This window comes from Danio rerio, chromosome 2, assembly GCF_052040795.2.
Source record: "Danio rerio strain M-AB ecotype USA chromosome 2, GRCz13ab, whole genome shotgun sequence".
Lineage (NCBI taxonomy): Eukaryota > Metazoa > Chordata > Actinopteri > Cypriniformes > Danionidae > Danio > Danio rerio.
In genome coordinates this window covers 14,591,780-14,615,636 of record NC_141022.1, presented here as the reverse complement: position 1 = coordinate 14,615,636, position 23,857 = coordinate 14,591,780, and the positions used below count along the sequence as shown (strand labels likewise).

Below are 23,857 nucleotides of genomic sequence, written 5' to 3'. Positions count from 1 at the left end.
ATCTAGAGTTTTCGCAGAGGGGCGTGTCCGTGGCGGCATGATAAACCTCAACGCTTCGCCATGGAAAAGGAAGTCCTTATAACTCAGCCACACAATGTCCGATCAGCCTGAAACTTCACATGTTTGATAAAAGTCCTCCCTTGAACACATCCTCATAACAATATTGAAGTGGGCGTGGCAAAATGACTCGACAGCGCCACCTATAAAAATTAAACGGACGAGCCCCTGATCTACGAATCACGCACATGCACGAAAATTGGCACACACCTCAAACATGCCAAAACATACGAAAAAGTCTCTTGGAGCCATATCTCAAACCCAACAGGAAGTCGGATATTTTTGACTTCCTGCTGCGAAAAAGTGGCGTTTTTGGCATTTCCAGGCGTTGTATTTTAACGAACTCCTCCTAGGGATTTTATCCGATCGACACCAAAATTGGGTTTTGTCATCTAAAGGCCTTGGCGATGTTAAATTGCGAAGCTTTAGAGTTTTCGTCGATGGGCGTGTCCGTGGCGGCCTCGCAAACTTTGACGATTCGCCACAAAACAGGAAGTCATTATAACTCAGGCATGCATTATCCGATCTGCCTCAAAATTCACACCTCTGATAACAGTCATGACCAGAACATGTTTACATGCCGATATCCAGATACAGGTATAGCGCCACCTGCTGGCCACAGGAAATGTCATGATTTACAGAGTAATAAACTCCTCCCACTAATTTTTTCGTATCAGCACTAAATTTGGTTGGTTGTTATCTAAATGCTCAAGCGATGATATATTGTGAAGATCTAGAGTTTTCGCAGAGGGGGGTGTCCGTGGCGGCATGACAAACCTCAACGCTTCGCCATGGAACAGGAAGTCCTTATAACTTAACCACACAATGTCCGATCAGCCTGAAACTTCACATGGTTGATTAAATTCATCTCCTGAAGACATCTAAATGCTAATATTGAGTCACAGTCATAGCGCCACCTGCTGACAGAAGGAATTTTGCCTTATAACTTAACCACACAATGTCTGATCTGCCTGAAACTTTACATTGTGGATAAAAGTCCTCTCCTAAACACATCTACATAATAATAATGAGTCTGTCATAGCGCCACCTGCTGGCAGATTGTAGTTTGGCTTATAACTCAGCCAAACAACGTCCGATCTGCCTGAAAATTCACACGGTTGATAAGACTCTTCTACTGAAGGCATCTACATAACAATTTTTAGTCACAGTTATAGCGCCACCTGCTGACAGGAGGAAGTTCGGCATAAATCTGTGATTTCTCTGGTTATTTATATATATCGGCTTAAATTAATGTTGTTCGCTGTTCTCTGTCATCCTGAGGCCACCGGGCGGCGGTGAGCCCGGGTGCGAGGTCCCTAACATCGCTGCTTGCAGCTTTAATTATTATTATTATTATTATTCCGCCCCCTACCGGGGCACTTTTGAGGGTCTAAACATGCCTGAAAACTCATGAAAATTTGCACACACACCAAACCCGGTGTAAATAGCAGGTTGATATGGGTCTCGGAAGTGGGCGTGGCAAAATGACTCGACAGCGCCACCTAGAAAAATTAAACGGACAAGCCCCCGATCCACGAATCACGCACATGCACGAAAAGTGGCACACACCTCAAACATGCCAAAACATACGAAAAAGTCTCTTGGAGCCATATCTCAAACCCAACAGGAAGTCGGATATTTTTAACTTCCTGCGGCGAAAAACTGGGGTTTTTGCCATTTCCAGGCGTTGTATTTTAACGAACTCCTCTTAGGGATTTTATCCGATTGACACCAAAATTGGGTTTTGTCATCTAAAGGCCTTGGCGATGTTAAATTGCGAAGCTTTAGAGTTTTCGTCGATGGGCGTGTCCGTGGTGGCCTCGCAAACTTTGACGATTCGCCACAAAACAGGAAGTCATTATAACTCGGGCATGCATTACCCGATCTGCCTCAAAATTCACACGCTTGATAAGAGTCCTGACCTGAACACGTTTACATGCCAATATCCAGATACAGGTATAGCGCCACCTGCTGGGCACAGGAAATGACATGTTTTACACTGTAACAAACTCCTCCCACAAATTTTATTGTATCAGCACCAAAATTGGGTGGTGTTATCTGAAAGCTCTAGCGATGATATATTGTGAAGATCTAGAGTTTTCGCAGAGGGGCGTGTCCATGGCGGCATGACAAACCTCAACGCTTCGCCATGGTACAGGAAGTCCTTATAACTCAACCACACAATGTACAATCTGCCTGAAACTTCACATGGTTGATAAACGTTATCTCTTGAACACATCCCCATAACAATATTGAAGTGGGCATGGCAAAATGACTCGACAGCGCCACCTATCAAAATTAAACGGACGAGCCCCTGATCTACGAATCACGCACATGCACGAAAATTGGCACACACCTCAAACACGCCAAAACATACGAAAAAGTCTCTTAGAGCCATATCTCAAACCCAACAGGAAGTCGGATATTTTTCACTTCCTGCGGCAAATAACTGGCATTTTTGCCATTTCCAGGCTTTGTATCTTAACGAACTCCTCCTAGGGATTTTATCCGATCGACACCAAAATTGGGTTTTGTCATCTAAAGGCCTTGGCGATGTTAAATTGCGAAGCTTTAGAGGTTTTGTCGATGGGCGTGTCCGTGGCGGCCTCGCAAACTTTGACGATTCGCCACAAAACAGGAAGTCATTATAACTCAGGCATGCGTTATCAGATCTGCCTCAAAATCCACATGTTTAATATAAGTCCAGACCAGAACACGTTTACATGCCGATATCCAGATACAGTTATAGCGCCACCTGCTGGCCACAGGAAATGTCATATTTTACACTGTAACGAACTCCTTTCACGAATTTTATTGTATCAGCACCAAAATTGGGTAGTGTCATCTGAAAGCTTTAGCGATGATATATTGTGAAGATCTAGAGTTTTCGCAGAGGGGCGTGTCCGTGGCGGCATGACAAACCTCAACGCTTCGCCATGGTAAAGGAAGTACTTATAACTCAACCACACAATGTCCGATCTGCCTGAAACTTCACATGATTAATAAAAGTCCTCTCCTTAACACATATACATGCCAATATTGAGTCAGTCATAGCGCCACCTGCTGGCAGAAGGTATTTTGGCTTATAACTCAGCCCTACAATATCTGATCTGCCTGAAACTTCACATGGTTGATTAAAATCCTCTTCTGATGATATCAACATGCCAATATTGAGACAGTCATAGCGCCACCTAGTGACAGAAGGAATTTTGGCTTATAACTTAACCACAAAATGTCTGATCAGCCTTAATCTTCACATGCTGGATAAAAGTCCTTTCCTGAACACATCAACATACCAATATTGAGACAGTCATAGCGCCACCTGCTGACAGAAGGTCGTTTGGCTTATAACTCAGCCTAACAATGTCCGATCAACCTGAAATTTCACAGGTTAGATGAGTTGCCTCTCTTAAAGACATCTACATGCCAATCTTAAGACACAGTCATAGCGCCACCTGCTGGCAAAAGGAAATTACTTATAACTCAGCCACACAATGTCCGATCTGCCTGAAACTTCACATGATTGATTAAATTACTGTTCTGAAGACATCTACATGACAATATTTAGTCACAGTCATAGCGCCACATGCTGACAGGAGGAAGTTTGGCATAAATCTGTGATTTTCTCTGGTTCTTTATATATATCGGCTTAAATTAATATTGTTCACTGTTCTCTGTCATCATGGCGCTACCGGGCGGCGGTGAGCCTGGGTGCGAGGTCCCTATCATCGCTGCTTGCAGCTTTAATTATTATTATTATTCTTCTCTCCAATGAATCGCGATTTAGAGGGGCTAAACATGCCCGAAAACTCACGCAACTTTGCACACACCTCAGAAGTGGCGAAAATTTACGTTTGTTATGGGCTTCGGAAGTGGGCGTGGCAAAATGACTCGACAGCGCCACCTAGAAAAATGAAATGGACGAGCCCCCGATCCACGAATCACGCACATGCACGAAAATTGGCACACACCTCAAACATGCCAAAACAGACGAAAAAGTCTCTTGGAGCCATATCTCAAACCCAACAGGAAGTCGGATATTTTTGACTTCCTGTAGTGAAAAAGTGGCGTTTTTGCCATTTCCAGGCGTTGTATTTTAACGAACTCCTCCTAGGGATTTTATCCGATCGACACCAGAATTGGGTTTTGTCATCTAAAGGCCTTGGCGATGTTAAATTGCGAAGCTTTAGAGTTTTCGTCGATGGGCGTGTCCGTGGCGGCCTCGCAAACTTTGACGATTCGCCACAAAACAGGAAGTCATTATAACTAAGACATGCATTATCCGATCTGCCTCAAAATTCACACGTTTGATAAGAGTCCTGACCTGAACACGTTTACATGCCAATATCCAGATACAGTTATAGCGCCACCAACTGGCCACAGGAAATTACATGTTTTACAGAGTAACAAACTCCTCCCACAAATTTTATCGTATCAGCACCAAAATTGGGTAGTGTTATCTGAAAGCTCTAGCGATGTTATATTGTGAAGATCTAGAGTTTTTGCAGAGGGGCGTGTCCGTGGCGGCATGACAAACCTCAACGCTTCGCCATGGAACAGGAAGGCTTTATAACTCAACCACACAATGTCCGATCTGCCTGAAACTTCACATGGTTGATAAAAGTCCTCTTCTGAACACATCTACATAACAATATTGAAGTGGGCGTGGCAAATAGACTCGACAGCGCCACCTACAAAAATTAATCGGACGAGCCCCTGATGTACGAATCACTCACATGCACGAAAATTGGCAAACACCTCAAACATGCCGAAACATACGAAAAAGTCTCTTGGTGCCATATCTCAAACTCAACAGGAAGTCGGATATTTTTAACTTCCTGCTGAAAAAAAGAGGCATTTTTGCCATTTCCAGGTGTTGTATTTTAACGAACTCCTCCTAGGGATTTTATCCGATCAACACCAAAATTTGGTTTTGTCATTTAAAGGCCTTGGTGATGTTAAATTGCGAAGATTTAGAGTTTTCGCTGAGGGGTGTGTCCGTAGTGGCATGACAAACCTCAACGCTTCGCCATTGACCAGGAAGTCCTTATAACTCAACCACACAATGTCCGATCTGCCTGAAACTTCACATGGTTGAATAAATTCCTCTCCGGAACACAACTAGATGCCAATATTGAGTCACAGTCATAGCGCCACCTGCTGACAGAAGGAATTTTGGCTTATAACTCAGCCACACAATGTCTTATCTGCATGAAACTACACATGGTTGAATAAATTCCTCTTCTGAAGACATTTAAATGTCAATATTGATTGACAGTCATAGTGCCACCTGCTGGCAACCAGAAGTTTGGCTTATAACTAAGTTAAACAATATTCGATCTGCCTGAAAATTTACACGGTTGATAAGATTCCTTTATTGAAGGCATCTACATGCCAATCTTGACTCACAGTCTTAGCGCAATCTGCTGACAGGAGGAAGTTTGGCATAAATCTGTGATTTTCTCAGGTTTTTTATATATATATCGGCTTAAATTATTTTTGTTCGCTGTTCTCCATCATCCTGAGGCCACCGGGCGGCGGTGAGCCCGGGTGCGAGGTCCCTATCATCGCTGCTTGCAGCTTTAATTATTATTCTTCTTCTTCTTCCGCGGAATGAATCGCGGTTTTGAGGGGCTAAACATGCCCGAAAACTCACGCAACTTTGCACACGCCTCAGAAGTGACGAAAATTTACGTTTGTTATGGGCTTCGGAAGTGGGCGTTGCAAAATGACTCGACAGCGCCACCTAGAAAAATTAAACGGACGAGCCCCCGATCTACGAATCACGCACATGCACGAAAATTGGCACACATCTCAAACACACGAAAACATACGAAAAAGTCTCTTGGAGCCATATCTCAAACCCAACAGGAAGTCGGATATTTTTAACTTCCTGCGGCGAAAAAGTGGCGTTTTTGCCATTTCCAGGCGTTGTACTTTAACGAACTCCTCCTAGGGATTTTATCCGATCGACACCAAAATTAGGTTTTGTCATCTAAAGGCCTTGGCAAATGTTAAATTGCGAAGTTTTAGAGTTTTCGTCAATGGGCGTGTCCGTGGCAGCCTCGCAAACTTTGACGATTCGCCACAAAACAGGAAGTCGTTATAACTCAGGCATGCATTATCCGATCTGTCTCAAAATTCACACGCTTGATAAGCGTCCTGACCTGAACACGTTTACATGCCAATATCCAGATACAGTTACAGCGCCACCTGCTGGCCACAGGAAATGACATGATTTACGGAGTTATAAACTCCTCCCACAAATTTTATCGTATCAGCACCAAAATTGAGTGGTGTTATCTAAAAGCTCTAGTGATGTTATATTGTGAAGATCTAGAGTTTCGCAGAGGGGTGTGTCCGTGGCGGTATGACAAACCTCAACGCTTCGCCATGGAACAGGAAGTCCTTATAACACAACCACACAATGTCCGATCTGCCTGAAACTTCATATGGTTTATAAACGTCATCTCTTGAACACATCCACATAACAATATTGAAGTAGGCGTGGCAAAATGACTCGACAGCGCCACCTAGAAAAATTAAACGGACGAGCCCCCGATCTACAAATCACGCACATGCACAAAAATTGGCACACACCTCAAACACGCCAAAACATACGAAAAAGTCTCTTGGAGCCATATCTCAAACCCAACAGGAAGTCAGATATTTTTAACTTGCTGTGGCGAAAAATTGGCGTTTTTGCCAATTTAAGCCGTTGTATTTTAACGAACTCCTCCTAGGGATTTTATCTGATAAACACCAAAATTGGGTTTTGTCATCTTAAAGCCTTGGTGATGTTAAATTGCGAAGCTTTAGAGCTTTCATCGATGGGCGTGTCCATGGCGGCCTCGCAAACTTTGATGATTCGCCACAAAACAGGAAGTCTTTATAACTCTGGCATGCAATATTCGATCTGCCTCAAAATTCACACATTTAATAACAGTCCTGACCTGATCAGGTTTACGTGCCGATATCCAGTTACAGTTATAGCGCCACCTGCTGGCCACAGGAAATGACATGTTTCACACTGTAACAAACTCCTCCCACAAACTTTCCCGTATCAGCACCAAAATAGAGTGGTGTCATCTGAAAGCTCTAGCGATGATATATGGTGAAGATCTAGAGTTTTTGCAGAGGGGCGTGTCTGTGGCGGCATGACAAACCTCAACGCTTTTCCATGGAACAGGAAGTCCTTATAACTCAACCACACAATGTCTGATCTGCCTGAAACTTCACATGATTGATAAAGGTCCTCTCCTGAACACATCCACTTAACAACATTGAGTCAGTCATAGCGCCACCTGCTGGCAGAAGGAATTTTGGCTTGTAACTCGGCCACACAATGTCCGATCTGCCTAAAATGTCACATGGTTGATGAAAGTCCTCTCCTAAACACATCTACATAATAATATTAAGTCTTTCATAGCGCCACCTGCTGGCAGAATGTAGTTTGTCTTATAACACAATCTCCACACAATCTCTGATCTGCCTGAAACTTCACATGGTTGATAAAAGTCCGCTCCTGAACACATCCACATAACATTATTGAGTCAGTCATAACGCCACCTGCTGGCAGAAGGTAGTTTGGCTGATAACTCAGCCACACAATGTCCCATGTGATTCCTCTCCGGAAGACATCTACATGCCAATCTTGAGTCACAGTCATAGCGCCACCTGCTGACAGGAGGAAGTTTGGCATAAATATGTGATTTTCTTAGATTTTTTAAAATATATTGGCTTAAATTATTATTGTTCGCTGTTCTTTGTCATCGTAAGGTCACCGGGCGGCGGTGAGCCCGGGTGCGAGGTCCCTATCATCGCTGCTTGCAGCTTTAATTAGGGACCGAGCACCGAAACGGTGCGTAGGCCCTATTGGAATTGCTCCGTTTATTAGGGACCGAGCACCGAACGGTGCAAGGCCCTATTGGAATTGCTCCGTTTATTAGGGACCGAGCACCGAAACGGTGCGTAGGCCCTATTGGAATTGCTCCGTTTTTTATTATTATTATTAGGGACCGAGCACCGAACGGTGCAAGGCCCTATTGGAATTGCTCCGTTTATTAGGGACCGAGCACCGAACGGTGCAAGGCCCTATTGGAATTGCTCCGTTTATTATTAGGGACCGAGCACCGAAACGGTGCGTAGGCCCTATTGGAATTGCTCCGTTTATTATTCTTCTTCTTCTTCTTCTTCCGCGGAATGAATCGCGGTTTTGAGGGGCTAAACATGCCCGAAAACTCACGCAACTTTGCACACGCCTCAGAAGTGGCGAAAATTTACGTTTGTTATGGGCTTTGGAAGTGGGCGTGGCAAAATGACTCGACAGCGCCACCTAGAAAAATTAAACAGACGAGCCCCCGATCCACGAATCACGCACATGCACGAAAATTGGCACACACCTCAAACACACCAAAACATACGAAAAAGTCTCTTGGAGCCATATCTCAAACCCAACAGGAAGTCAGATATTTTTACCTTCCTGCGGCGAAAAAGTGGCGTTTTTGCCATTTCCAGGCGTTGTATTTTAACGAACTCCTCCTAGGGATTTTATCCGATCGACACCAAAATTGGGTTTTGTCATCTAAAGGCCTTGGCGATGTTAAATTGCGAAGCTTTAGAGTTTTCGTCGATGGGCGTGTCCCTGGCGACCTCGCAAACTTTGACGATTCGCCACAAAACAGGAAGTCGTTATAACTCGGGCATGCATTATCCGATCTCCCTCAAAATTCACACGTTTAATAAGAGTCCAGACCAGAACACGTTTATATGCCAATATCCAGATACAGTTATGGCGCCACCTGCTGGCCACAGGAAATGACATGATTTACAGAGTAACAAACTCCTCCCACAAATTTTACCGTATCAGCACCAAAATTGGGTGGCGTTATCAAAAAGCTCTAGCGATGATATATTGTGAAGATCTAGAGTTTTTGTTGAAGGGCGTGTCTGTAGTGGCATGACAAACCTCAACGCTTCGCCATGGAACAGGAATTTCTTATAACTCAACCACACAATGTCTGATCTGCCTGAAACTTCACATGGTTGATAAACGTCATCTCTTGAACACATCCACATAACAATATTGAAGTGGGCGTGGCAAAATGACTCGACAGCGCCACCTAGAAAAATTAGACGGACGAGCCCCCAAGCTACGAATCACGCACATGCGCGAAAATTGGCACACACCTCAAACATGGCAAAACATACGAAAAAGTCTCTTGGAGCCATATCTCAAACCTAACAGGAAGTCGGATATTTTTAACTTCCTGCTGCAAATAAGTGGCATTTTTGCCATTTCCAGGCGTTGTATCTTAACGAACTCCTCCTAGGGATTTTATGCTATCGACACCAAAATTGGGTTTTGTCATCTAAAGGCCTTGGCGATGTTAAATTGCGGAGCTTTATAGTTTTTGTCGATGGGCGTGTCCGTGGCGGCCCCGCAAACTTTGACGATTCGCCACAAAACCGAAAGTCATTATAACTCAGGCATGCATTATCCGATCTGCCTCAAAATTCACATGTTTAATAAGAGTCCAGACCAGAACACGTTTACATGCCAATATCCAGATACAGTTATAGCGCCACTTGCTGGCCATATGAAATGTCATGATTTACAGAGTAATAAACTCCTCCCACTATTTTTTTTGTATCAGCACTAAGTTTGGTTGGTTGTTATCTGAAAGCTTAAGTGATGATATATTGAGAAGATCTAGAGTTTTTGCAGAGGGGCGTGTCCGTGGCGGCTTGACAAACCTCAACACTTCGCCGTGGAACAGGAAGTCCTTATATCTCAACCACACAAAGTCAGATCAGCCTGAAACTTCACATGGCTCATAAAAGTCCTCTTCTGAACACATCCCCAAAACAGTAATGAGTCAGTCATAACGCCACCTGCTGGCAGAAGGTAGATAGGCTTATAACTCAGCCAAACAACATCCAATCTGCCTGAAACTTCACATGGTTGATTAAATTCCATTACTGAAGGTATCTACATGCCAATCTTAAGTCACAGTTATAGCGCCACCTGCTGGCAGATGGTAGTTTGCATTATAACATAACCACACAAAGTCCGATCTGCCTGAAAGTTCACATGGTTGATAAAACTCCTCTCCTGAAAACATCTACATAACAACATTGAGTCTGTCGTAGCGCCACCTGCTGACAAAAGGCAGTTTGGCTTAAAACTCAGCTAAACAATGTTCGATCTGCCTGAAACTTCACATGGTTGATAAGATTCCTCTCCTGGTGACATCTACATGCCAATCTTGAGTCACAGTCATAGCGCCACCTGCTGAGAGGAGGAGGTTTGGCATAAATCGGTGATTTTCTCCGATTTTTAAAATATATCGGCTTAAATTATTACTGTTCGCTGTTCTCTGTCATCCTGAGGCCACCGGGCGGCGGTGAGCCCGGGTGCGAGGTCCCTTTCATCGCTGCTTGCAGCTTTAATTATTATTCTTTTCCGGAATGAATCGCGATTTTGAGGGCCTTAGCATGCCCAAAAACTCACGAAACTTTGCACACACCTCAGAAGTGGCGAAAATTTACGTTTGTTATGGGTTTTGGAAATGGGCGTGGCAAAATGACTCGACAGCGCCACCTAGAAAAATTAACCGGACAAGCCCCCGATCCACGAATCACGCACATGCACGAAAATTGGCACACACCTCAAACATGCCAAAACATACGAAAAAGTCTCTTGGAGCCATATCTCAAACCCAACAGGAAGTCGGATATTTTTAACTTCCTGCGGCGAAAAAGTGGCGTTTTTGCCATTTCCAGGCGTTGTACTTTAACGAACTCCTCCTAGGGATTTTAGCCGATCGACAACAAAATTGGGTTTTGTCATCTAAAGGCCTTGGCGATGTTAAATTGCGAAGCTTTTGAGTTTTCATCGATGGGCGTGTCCGTGGCGGCCTCGCAAACTTTGACAATTCGCCACAAAACAGGAAGTCGTTATAACTCAGGCATGCATTATCCGATCTGCCTCAAAATTCACACGTTTGATAAGAGTCCTGACCTGAACACGTTTACATGCCAATATCCAGATACAGTTATAGCGCCACCTGCTGGCCACAGGAAATGACATGTTTTACATCGTAACAAACTCCTCCCACAAATTTTTTCGAATCAGCACCAAATTTGGGTTGTGTTATCTGAAAGCTCTAGCAATGATATATTGTGAAGATCTAGAGTTTTCGGAGAGGGGCGTGTCCGTGGCGGCATGACAAACCTCAACGCTTCGCCATGGAACAGGAAGTCCTTATAACTCAACCACACAAAGTCCGATCTGCCTGAAACTTCACATAGTTGATAAAAGTCCTCTCTTGAACACATCCCCATAACAATATTGAAGTGGGCGTGGCAAAATGACTCGACAGCGCCACCTATAATAATTAAACGGACGAGCCCCTGATCTACGAATCACACACATGCACGAAAATTGACACACACCTCAAACACGCCAAAACATACAAAAAAGTCTCTTGGAGCCATAACTCAAACCCAACAGGAAGTCGGATATTTTTAACTTCCTGCGGCAAATAAGTGGCATTTTTGCCATTTCCAGGCGTTGTATCTTAACGAACTCCTCCTAGGGATTTTATCCGATCGACACCAAAATTGGGTTTTGTCATCAAAAGGCCTTGGCGATGTTAAATTGCGAAGCTTTAGAGTTTTTGTCGATGGGCGTGTCTGTGGCGGCCTCGCAAACTTTGATGATTCGCCACAAAACCGGAAATCATTATATCTCAGGCATGCATTATCCAATCTGCCTCAAAATTCACATGTTTAATAAGAGTCCATACCAGAACACGTTTACATGCCAATATCCAGATACAGTTATAGCGCCACCTGCTGGCCACAGGAAATTACATGATTTACGGAGTAACAAACTCCTCCTACAAATTTTATCGTATCAGCACCAAAACTGGGTGGTGTTATCTGAAAGTTATAGCGATGATATATTGTAAAGATCTAGAGTTTTCACAGAGGGGCGTGTCCATGGCGGCATGACAAACCTCAACGCTTCGCCATGGAACAGGAAGTCCTTATAACACAACCACACAATGTCCGACCTGCCTGAAACTTCACATGGTTGATATAAGTCCTCTCCTGAACACATCTACATAATAATATTGAGTCTGTCATAGCGCCACCTGCTGGCAGATAGTAGTTTGGCTTACAAATCAGCCCCACAATGTCTGATCTGCCTGAAACTTTACATGGTTGTTTAAAATCCTCTCCCGAACACATGTACATAATAATATTGAGTCTGTCATAGCGCCACCTGCTGGCAACAGAAAGTTTGGCTTATAACTCAGCCACACAATGTCTGAACTGCTTGAAACTTCACATGGTTGGTTAAATTCCTCTCCTGAACACATTTACATGCCAATATTTAGTCTGTCAGAGCGCCGCCTGCTGGCAGAAGGTAGTTTGGCTTACAACTCAGCCCCACAATGTCTGATCAGCCTGAAACTTCACATGGTTTAGTAAAATCCTCTCCTGAACACATCTACATGCCAATATTGAGACACAGTCATAGCGCCACCTGCTGACAGGAGAAAGTTAGGCATAAATCTGTGATTTTCTCTGGTTCTTTTTATATATCGGCTTAAGTTATTATTGTTCGCTGTTCTTTGTCATCCGGAGGCCACCGGCGGCGGTGAGCCCGGGTGCGAGGTCCCTATCATCGCTGCTTGCAGCTTTAATTATTATTATTATTCTTTTCCGGAATGAATCGCGATTTAGAGGGGCTAAACATGCCCGAAAACTCACGCAACTTTGCACACGCCTCAGAAGTGGCGAAAATTTACGTTTGTTACAGGTCTCGGAAGTGGGCGTGGCAAAATGACTCGACAGCGCCACCTAGAAAAATTAAACTGACAAGCCCCCGATCCACGAATCACGCACATGCACGAAAATTGGCACACACCTCAAACATGCCAAAACATACGAAAAAGTCTCTTGGAGCCATATCTCAAACCCAACAGGAAGTCGGATATTTTTAACTTCCTGCGGCGAAAAAGTGGCGTTTTTGCCATTTCCAGGCGTTGTATTTTAACGAACTCCTCCTAGGGATTTTATCCGATCGACACCAAAATTGGGTTTTGTCATCTAAAGGCCTTGGCGATGTTAAATTGCGAAGCTTTAGAGTTTTCGTCGATGGGCGTGTCCGTGGCGGCCTCGCAAACTTTGACGATTCGCCACAAAACAGGAAGTCGGTATAACTCAGGCATGCATTATCAGATCTGCTTCAAAATTTACACCTTTGATAAGAGTCCTGACCTGAACACGTTTACATGCCAATATCCAGATATAGTTATAGCGCCACCTGCTGGCCACAGGAAATGACATGTTTTACAGTGTAACAAACTCCTCCCACAAATTTTTTCGTATCAGCACCAAATTTGGGTTGTGTTATCTGAAAGCTCTAGCGATGAAATATTGTGAAGATCTAGAGTTTTCGCAGAGGGGCGTGTCCTTGGCGGCATGACAAACCTCAACGCTTCGCCATGGAACAAGAAGACCTTATAACTCAACCACACAATGTCTGATCCGCCTGAAACTTCACATGTTTGATAAAAGTCCTCTCCTGAACACATCCCCATAATAATAATGAAGTGGGTGTGGCTATATGACTCGACAGCGCCACCTATAAAAATTAAACGGACGAGCCCCCGATCTACGAATCACGCACATGCACGAAAATTGGCACACACCTTAAAATACGCCAAAACATACGAAAAAGTCTCTTGGAGCCATATCTCAAACCCAACAGGAAGTCGGATATTTTTAACTTCCTACGGCGAATAAGTGGCATTTTTGCCATTTCCAGGCGTTGTATTTTAACAAACTCCTCCTAGGGATTTTATCCGATCGATACCAAAATTGGGTTTTGTCATCTAAAGGCCTTGGCGATGTTAAATTGCGAAGCTTTAGAGTTTTTGTTGATGGGCGTGTCCGTGGCGGCCTCGCAAACTTTGACGATTCGCCACAAAACAGGAAGTCGTTATAACTCAGGCATGCTTTATCCTACCTGGCTCAAAATACACACGTTTGATAAGAGTCCTGACCTGAACACTTTAAAATGCCGAAATCCAGGAAAAGTTATAGCGCCACCTGCTGGCCGCAGGAAATGACATGATTTACATCATAACAAACTCCTCTCACAAATTTTATAGTATCAGCACCAAATTTGGGTGGTGTCATCTGAAAGCTCTAGCGATGATATATTGTGAAAATCTAGAGTTTTCGCAGAAAGGCGTGTCCGTTGTGGCATGACAAACCTCAACGCTTCGCCATGGAACAGGAAGTCCTTATAACTCAAGCACACAATGTCCGATCTGCCTGAAACTCCACATGGTTGATAAAAGTCCTCTCCTGAACACATATACATGCCAATATTAGTCAGTCATAGCGCCACCTAGTGACGGAAGGAATTTTGGCTAATAACTCAACCACACAATGTCCGATCAGCGTGAAACTTAACATGGTGGATAAAAGTCCTCTCCTGAAGACATCTACATACCAATCTTGAGTCACAGTCATAGCGCCACCTGCTGACAGGGGGAAGTTTGGCATAAATCTGTGATTTTCTCGGCTTCTTTTTATATATCAGCTTAAAATATTATTGTTCGCTGTTCTCTATCATCCTGAGGCCACCGGGCGGCGGTGAGCCCGGGTGCGAGGTCCCTGTCATCGCTGCTTGCAGCTTTAATTAGGGACCGAGCACCGAAACGGTGCGTAGGCCCTATTGGAATTGCTCTGTTTTTTATTATTATTATTATTATTATTATTATTATTATTATTATTATTATTATTAATCCGCCCCCTATCGGGGCACTTTTGAGGGTCTAAACATGCCTGAAAACTCATGAAAATTTGCACACACACCAAACCCGGTGTAAATAGCAGGTTGATATGGGTCTCGGAAGTGGGCGTGGCAAAATGACTCGACAGCGCCACCTAGAAAAATTAAACGGACGAGCCCCCGATCCACGAATCACACACATGCACGAAAATTGGCACACACCTTAAACACGCCAAAACATACGAAAAAGTCTCTTGGAGCCATATCTTAAACCAAACAGGAAGTCGGATATTTTTGACTTCCTGCGGCGAAAAAGTGGCGTTTTTGCCATTTCCAGGCGTTGTATTTTAACAAACTCCTCCTAGGGATTTTATCCGATCGACACCAAAATTGGGTTTTGTCATCTTAAAGCCTTGGCGATGTTAAATTGCGAAGCTTTAGAGTTTTCGTCAATAGGCGTGTCGGTGGCGGCCTCGCAAAGTTTGACGATTCGCCACAAAACAGGAAGTCGTTATAACTCAGACATGCATTATCCGATCTGCCTCAAAATTCACACGCTTAATAACAGTCCTGACCTGAACACGTTTACATGCCAATATCCAGATACATTTACAGCGCCACCTGCTGGCCACAGGAAATGACATGTTTTACAGAGTAACAAACTCCTCCCACAAATTTTATCGTATCAGCACCAAAATTGGGTGGTGTCATCTGAAAGCTCTATCGGTGATATATTGTAAAGATCTAGAGTTTTCGGAGAGGGGCGTGTCCATGGCGGCATGACAAACCTCAATGCTTCGCCATTGACCAGGAAGGCTTCATAACTCAACCCCACAATGTCTGATCAGCCTGAAACTTCACATGGTTGGTAAAAGTCTTCTCCTGAACACATCCACATAACAATATTGAAGTGGGCGTGGCAAATCAACTCGACAGCGCCACCTAAAAAAATTAATTGGATGAGCCCCTGATATACGAATCACGCACATGCACGAAAATTGGCACACACCTCAAACATGCCAAAACATACGAAAAAGTCTCTTGGTGCCATATCTCAAACTCAACAGGAAGTCGGATATTTTTAACTTCCTGCTGAAAAAAAGTGGCGTTTTTGCCATTTCCAGACGTTGTATTTTAACGAACTCCTCCTAGGGATTTTATCCGATCAACACCAAAATTTGGTTTTGTCATCTAAAGGCCTTGGCGATGTTAAATTGCGAAGCTTTAGAGTTTTCGCAGAGGGGTGTGTCCGTGGTGGCATGACAAACCTCAACGCTTCGCCATTGACCAGGAAGTCCTTATAACTCAACCACACAATGTCCGATCTGCCTGAAGCTTCACATGGTTGATAAAAGTCCTCTTCTGAACACATCCACATAACAATATTGAGTCAGTCATAGCGCCACCTGCTGGCAACCAGAAGTTTGGCTGATAACTCAGCCACACAATGTCTGACCTGCCTGAAAATTCACATGGTTGAATAAAATCCTCACCTGAAGACATCTACAAGCCAATATCAAGTCACAGTCATAGCGCCACCTGCTGACAATAGGAAGTTACTTATAAATCAGGCAAGCAATGTTCGATCTGCCTGAAAAATTACATGGTTGATAAAATTTATCTCCTAAAGACATCTACATGCCAATATTGACACAGTCCAAGCGCAACCTGCTGACAGGAGGAAGTTTGGCATAAATCTGTGATTTTCTCAGGTTTTTTAAATATATATTGGCTTAAATTAATATTGTTCGCTGTTCTCTGTCATCCTGAGAACACCGGGCGGCGGTGAGCCCGGGTGCGAGGTCCCTATCATCGCTGCTTGCAGCTTTAATTATTATTATTATTATTATTCCGCCCCCTATCGGGGCACTTTTGAGGGTCTAAACATGCCCGAAAACTCATGAAAATTTGCACACACACCAAACCCGGTGTAAATAGCAGGTTGATATGGGTCTCGGAAGTGGGCGTGGCAAAATGACTCGACAGCGCCACCTAGAAAAATTAAACGGACGAGCCCCCGATCCACGAATCACACACATGCACGAAAATTGGCACACACCTCAAACATGCCAAAACATACGAAAAAGTCTCTTGGAGCCATATCTCAAACCCAACAGGAAGTCGGATATTTTTGACTTCCTGCGGCGAAAAAGTGGCGTTTTTGCCATTTCCAGGTGTTGTATTTTAACGAACTCCTCCTAGGGATTTTATCCGATCAACACCAAAATTGGGTTTTGTCATGTAAAGGCCTTGGCGATGTTTAATTGCGAAGTTTTAGAGTTTTTGTCGATGGGCGTGTCCGTGGCGGCCTCGCAAACTTTGACAATTCGCCACAAAACAGGAAGTCGTTATAACTCAGGCATGCATTATCAGATCTACCTCAAAATTCACACGCTTGATAAGAGTCCTGACCTGAACACGTTTACATGCCGATATCCAGATTCAGTTACAGCGCCACCTGCTGGCCACAGGAAATGACATGTTTTACAGTGTAACAAACTCCTCCCACAATTTTTTTCGTATCAGCACCAAATTTGAGTGGCGTCATCTGAAAGCTCTATCGGTGATATATTGTGAAGATCTAGAGTTTTTGCAGAGGGGCGTGTCCGTGGCGGCATGAAAAACCTCAACGCTTCGCCATGGAACAGGAAGTCCTTATAACTCAACCACACAATGTCCGATCTGCCTGAAACTTCACGTGGTTGATAAACGTCATCTCTTGAACACATCCACATAACAATATTGAAGTGGGCGTGGCAAAATGACTCGACAGCGCCAACTAGAAAAATTAAACGGACGAGCCCCCGATCTACGAATCACGCACATGCACGAAAATTGGCACACACCTTAAACATGCCAAAACATACGAAAAAGTCTCTTGGAGCCATATCTCAAACCCAACAGGAAGTCAGATATTATTAACTTCCTGCGGCGAAAAAGTGGCGATTTTGCCATTTTCAGGCGTTGTACTTTAACGAACTCCTCCTAGGGATTTTATCCGATCGACACCAAAATTGGGTTTTATCATCTAAAGGCCTTGGCGATGTTAAATTGCGAAGCTTTCCAGTTTTCGTCGATGGGCGTGTCCGTGGCGGCCTCGCAAACTTTAACGATTCGCCACAAAACAGGAAGTCGTTATAACTCAGGCATGCATTATCCGATCTGCCTCAAAATTCACACGTTTGATAAGAGTCCAGACCAGAACAAGTTTACATGCCGATATCCAGATACAGTTACAGCGCCACCTGCTGGCCACAGAAAATGTCATGATTTACAAAGTAATAAACTCCTCCCACAAATTTTTTCATATAAGCACCAAATTTGGTTGGTTGTGTATCTGAAAGCTCAAGCGATGATATATTGTAAAGATCTACAGTTTTCGCAGAGGGGCGTGTCTGTGGTGGCATGACAAACCTCAACGCTTCGCCATGAAAAAGGAAGTCCTTATAACTCAACCACACAATGTCTGATCTGCCTGAAACTTTACATGGTTGATTAAATTCCTCTCCTGAAGACATCTAAATGCCAATATTGAGTCAGTCATAGCGCCACCTAGTGACAGAAGGTAGTTTTGCTTATAACTCAGCCACACAATGTCCAATCAGCCTGAAACTTCACAGGGTTGATAAAAGTCCTTTCCTAAACACATCTACATGCCAATATTGAGTCACAGTCATAGCGCCACCTGCTGGCAACAGGTAATTTGGCTTATAACTCAGCCACACAATGTCCGATCTGCCTGAAACTTCACATGGTTGATAAAAGTCTTCTCCTGAACACATCTACATAACAATATTGAGTCAGTTATAGCGCCACCTGCTGGCAGAAGGTAGTTTGGCTTATAACTCAGCCACACAATGTCAGAACTGCTTGAAACTTCTCATAGTTGATAAAATTATTCTCCTGAAGACATCTACATGACAAAACTGAGTCACAGTCATAGCGCCACCTGCTGACAGGAGGAAGTTTGGCATAAATCTGTGGATTTCTCAGGTTTTTATATATATCGGCTTAAATTGTTATTGTTCACTGTTCTCTGTCATCCTGAGGCCACCGGGAGGCGGTGAGCACGGGTGCGAGGTCCCTATCATCGCTGCTTGCAGCTTTAATTAGGGACCGAGCACCGAAACGGTGCGTAGGCCCTATTGGAATTGCTCCGTTTATTATTATTATTATTATTATTATTATTATTATTATTATTATTCTCCTCCGGAATGAATCGCGATTTAGAGGGGCTAAACATGCCCGAAAACTCACGCAACTTTGCACACGCCTCAGAAGTGGCGAAAATTTACGTTTATTATGGGCTTCGGAAGTGGGCGTGGCAAAATGACTCGACAGCGCCACCTAGAAAAATTAAACGGACGAGCCCCCGATCCACGAATCACGCACATGCACGAAAATTGGCACACACCTCAAACATGCCAAAACATACGAAAAAGTCTCTTGGAGCCATATCTCAAACCCAACAGGAAGTCGGATATTTTTGACTTCCTGCGGCGAAAAAGTGGCGTTTTTGCCATTTCCAGGCGTTGTATTTTAACGAACTCCTCCTAGAGATTTTATCCAATCGACACCAAAATTGGGTTTTGTCATCTAAAGGCCTTGGCGATGTTAAATTGCGAAGCTTTAGAGTTTTCATCGATGGGCGTGTCCGTGGCGGCCTCGCAAACTTTGACGATTCGCCACAAAAGAGGAAGTCATTATAACTCAGGCATGCATTATCAGATCTGCCTCAAAATTCACATGCTTGATAAGAGTCCTGACCTGAACACGTTTACATGCCGATATCCAGATACAGTTATAGCGCCACCTGCTGGCCACAGGAAATGACATGATTTACGGAGTTATAAACTCCTCCCACAAATTTTATCGTATCAACACCAAAATTGAGTGGTGCTATCTGAAAGCTCTAGCAGAGTTATATTGTGAAGATCTAGAGTTTTCGCAGAGGGGCGTGTCCGTGGCGGTATGACAAACCTCAACGCTTCGCCATGGAACAGGAAGTCCTTATAACTCAACCACACAAAGTGCGATCTGCCTGAAACTTCACATGGTTGATAAACGTCATCTCTTGAACACATCCACATAACAATATTGAAGTGGGCGTGGCAAAATGACTCGACAGCGCCACCTAGAAAAATTAAACGGACGAGCCCCCGATCTACGAATAACGCACATGCACAAAAATTGGCAAACACCTCAAACATGGCAGAACATATGAAAAAGTCTCTTGGAGCTATATCTCAAACCCAATAGGAAGTCGGATATTTTTAACTTCCTGTGGCGAAAAAGTGGCGCTTTTGCCATTTTCAGGCGTTGTATTTTAACGAACTCCTCCTAGGGATTTTATCTGATAACCACCAAAATTGGGTTTTGTCATCTTAAAGCCTTGGTGATGTTAAATTGCGAAGCTTTAGAGTTTTCATCGATGGGCGTGTCCGTGGCGGCCTCGCAAACTTTGATGATTCGCCACAAAACAGGAAGTCTTTATAACTCAGGCTTGCAATATTCGATCTGCCTCAAAAATCACACATTTAATAACAGTCCTGACCTGATCAGGTTTACGTGCCGATATCCAGTTACAGTTATAGCGCCACCTGCTGGCCACAGGAAATGACATGTTTGACACTGTAACAAACTCCTTCCACAAACTTTCCCGTATCAGCACCAAAATAGACTGGTGTCATCTGAAAGCTCTAGCGATGATATATTGTGAAGATCTAGAGTTTTTGTAGAAGGGCGTGTCTGTGGTGGCATGACAAACCTCAACGCTTTGCCATGGAACAGGAATTTCTTATAACTCAACCACACAATGTCTGATCTGCCTGAAACTTCACATGGTTGATAAAAGTCATCTTCTGATTACATCTACATAACAATACTGAGTCAGTCATAGCGCCACCGGCTGGCAGAAGGTAGATTGGCTTATAACTCAACCACACAAACTCCGATCTGCCTGAAACTTCACATGGTTGATTAAATTCCATTACTAAAGGCATCTACATGCCAATTGTAAATCACAGTTATAGCGCCACCTGCTGGCAGATGGTAGTTTGCAGTATAACTCAACCACACAAAGTCCGATCTGGATGAAACTTCACAAGGTTGATAAAAGTCCTCTCCTGAACACATCTACATAACAACAATGAGTCTGTCATAGCGCCACCTGCTGACAAAAGGCAGTTTGGCTTATAACTCAGCCAAACAATGTCCGATCTGCCTAAAACTTCACATGGTTGATAAGTTTCCTCTCCTGAAGACATCTACATGCCAATCATGAGTCACAGTTATAGCGCCACCTGCTGACAGGAGGAAATTTGGCATAAATATGTGATTTTCTCAGATTTTTTTATTATATCGGCTTAAATTATTACTGTTCGCTGTTCTCTGTCATCCTGAGGCCACCGGGCGGCGGTAAGCCCGGGTGCGAGGTCCCTATCATCGCTGCTTGCAGCTTTAATTATTATTATTATTATTATTCTTTTCCGGAATGAATCGCGATTTTGAGGGGCTAAACATGCCCGAAAACTCACGGAACTTTGCACACGCCTCAGAAGTGGCGAAAATTTACGTTTATTATGGGTCTCGGAAGTGGGCGTGGCAAAATGACTCGACAGCGCCACCTAGAAAAATTAAACGGACAAGCCCCCGATCCATGAATCACGCACATGCACATGCACAAAAATTGGCACTCACCTCAAACTCACCAAAACATACGAAAAAGTCTCTTGGAGCCATATCGCAAACCCAACAGGAAGTCGGATATTTTTAACTTCCTGTGGCAAAAAAGTGGCGTTTTTGCCATTTTCAGGCGTTGTATTTTAACGAACTCCTCCTAGGAATTTTATCCGATCGACACCAAAATTGGGTTTTGTCATCTAAAGGCCTTGGCGATGTTAAATTGCGAAGCTTTAGAGTTTTCGTCGATGGGCGTGTCCGTGGCGGCCTCGCAAACTTTGATGATTCGCCACAAAATAGGAAGTTGTTATAACTCAGGCATGCATTATCCGATCTGCCTCAAAACTCACACGCTTGATAAGTGTCCTGACCTGAACACGTTTACATGCCGAAATCCAGATATAGTTATGGCGCCACCTGCTGGCCACAGGAAATGACATGTTTTACACTGTAACAAACTCCTCCCACAAATTTTATGGTATCAGCACCAAATTTAAGTGGTGTCATCTTAAAGCTCTAACGATGATATATTGTGAAGATCTAGAGTTTTTGCAGAGGGGCGTGTCCGTGGCGGCATGACAAATCTCAACGCTTCGCCATGGAACAGGAAGTCCTTATAACTCAGCCACACAATGTCCGATCAGCCTGAAACTTCACATGGTTGATAAAAGTCCTCTCCTGAACACATCCCCATAACAATATTGAAGTGGGCGTGGCAAAATGACTCGACAGCGCCACCTATAAAAATTAAACGGACGAGCCCCTGATCTACGAATCATGCACATGCACGAAAATTGGCACACACCTCAAACTCACCAAAACATACGAAAAAGTCCCTTGGTGCCATATCTCAAACACAACAGGAAGTCGGATATCTTTAACTTCCTGCTGCTAATAAGTGTCATTTTTGCCATTTCCAGGCGTTGTATCTTAACGAACTCCTCCTAGGGATTTTATGCTATCGACACCAAAATTGGGTTTTGTCATCTAAAGGCCTTGGCGATGTTAAATTGCGAAGCTTTATAGTTTTTTTCGATGGGCGTGTCCGTGGCGGCCCCGCAAACTTTGACGATTCGCCACAAAACAAGAAGTCATTATAACTCAGGCATGCATTATCCAATCTGCCTCAAAATTCACATGTTTAATAAGTGTCCAGACCAGAACACGTTTACATGCCAATATCCAGATACAGTTATAGCGCCACCTGCTGGCCACAGGAAATGTCATGATTTACAGAGTAATAAACTCCTCCCACAAATTTTTTCATATCAGCACCAAATTTGGTTGGTTGTTATCTGAAAGCTCAAGTGATGATATATTGTCAAGATCTAGAGTTTTCGCAGAGAGGCGTGTCCGTGGCGGCATGACAAACCTCAACGCTTCGCCATGGAACAGGAAGTCCTTATAACTCAACCACACAATGTCTGATCTGCCTGAAACTTCACATGGTTGATAAGATTCCTATATTGAAAGCATCTACATGCCAATCTTGAGTCACAGTTATAGCGCCACCTGCTGATAAGAGGAAGTTTGGCATAAATGAGAGATTTTTCTCAGGTTCTTTATATATATCGGCTTAAATTATTATTGTTCGCTGTTTTCTGTCATCCTAAGGCCACCGGGCGGCGGTGAGCCCGGGTGCGAGGTCCCTATCATCGCTGCTTGCAGCTTTAATTATTCTTCTTCTTCTTCTTCCGCGGAATGAATCGCGGTTTTGAGGGGCTAAACATGCCCGAAAACTCACGCAACTTTGCACACGCCTCAGAAGTGGCGAAAATTTACGTTTATTATGGGCTTCGGAAGTGGGCGTGGCAAAATGACTTAACAGCGCCACCTAGAAAATTTAAACGGACGAGCCCCCGATCCACGAATCACACACATGCACGAAAATTGGCACACACCTCAAACATGCCAAAACATACGAAAAAGTCTCTTGGAGCCATATCTCAAACCCAACAGGAAGTCGCATATTTTTAACTTATTGCGGCGAAAAAGTGGCATTTTTGCCATTTCCAGGCGTTGTATTTTAACGAACTCCGCCTAGGGATTTTATCCGATCGACACCAAAATTGGGTTTTGTCATCTAAAGGCCTTGGCGATGTTAAATTGCGAAGCTTTAGAGTTTTCGTCGATGGGCGTGTCTGTGGCGGCCTCGCAAACTTTGACGATTCGCCACAAAAGAGGAAGTAGTTATAACTCAGGCATGCATTATCAGATCTGCCTCAAAATTCACACGCTTGATAAGAGTCCTGACCTGAACAAGTTTACATGCCAATATCCAGATACAGTTACAGCGCCACC

At 43.8% G+C, this 23,857-nt stretch overlaps 2 long non-coding RNA genes across 2 annotated transcripts in view; one reads left to right on the top strand and one right to left on the bottom strand.

Annotated features, from left to right (window-relative positions):
* LOC147846244 (uncharacterized) overlaps nucleotides 1–14,320 on the top strand; it is a 34,846-nt gene extending 20,526 nt beyond the window's left edge. The window contains exons 2-3 of the long non-coding RNA XR_015478314.1: nucleotides 6,563–6,718; nucleotides 13,844–14,320. This is a non-coding gene — a long non-coding RNA (uncharacterized LOC147846244). The remainder of the gene's footprint in view (nucleotides 1–6,562; nucleotides 6,719–13,843) is intronic.
* Nucleotides 1–23,857, bottom strand: part of LOC147846242 (uncharacterized) — a 61,725-nt gene that overhangs the window by 15,742 nt on the left and 22,126 nt on the right. The window lies entirely within an intron of this gene.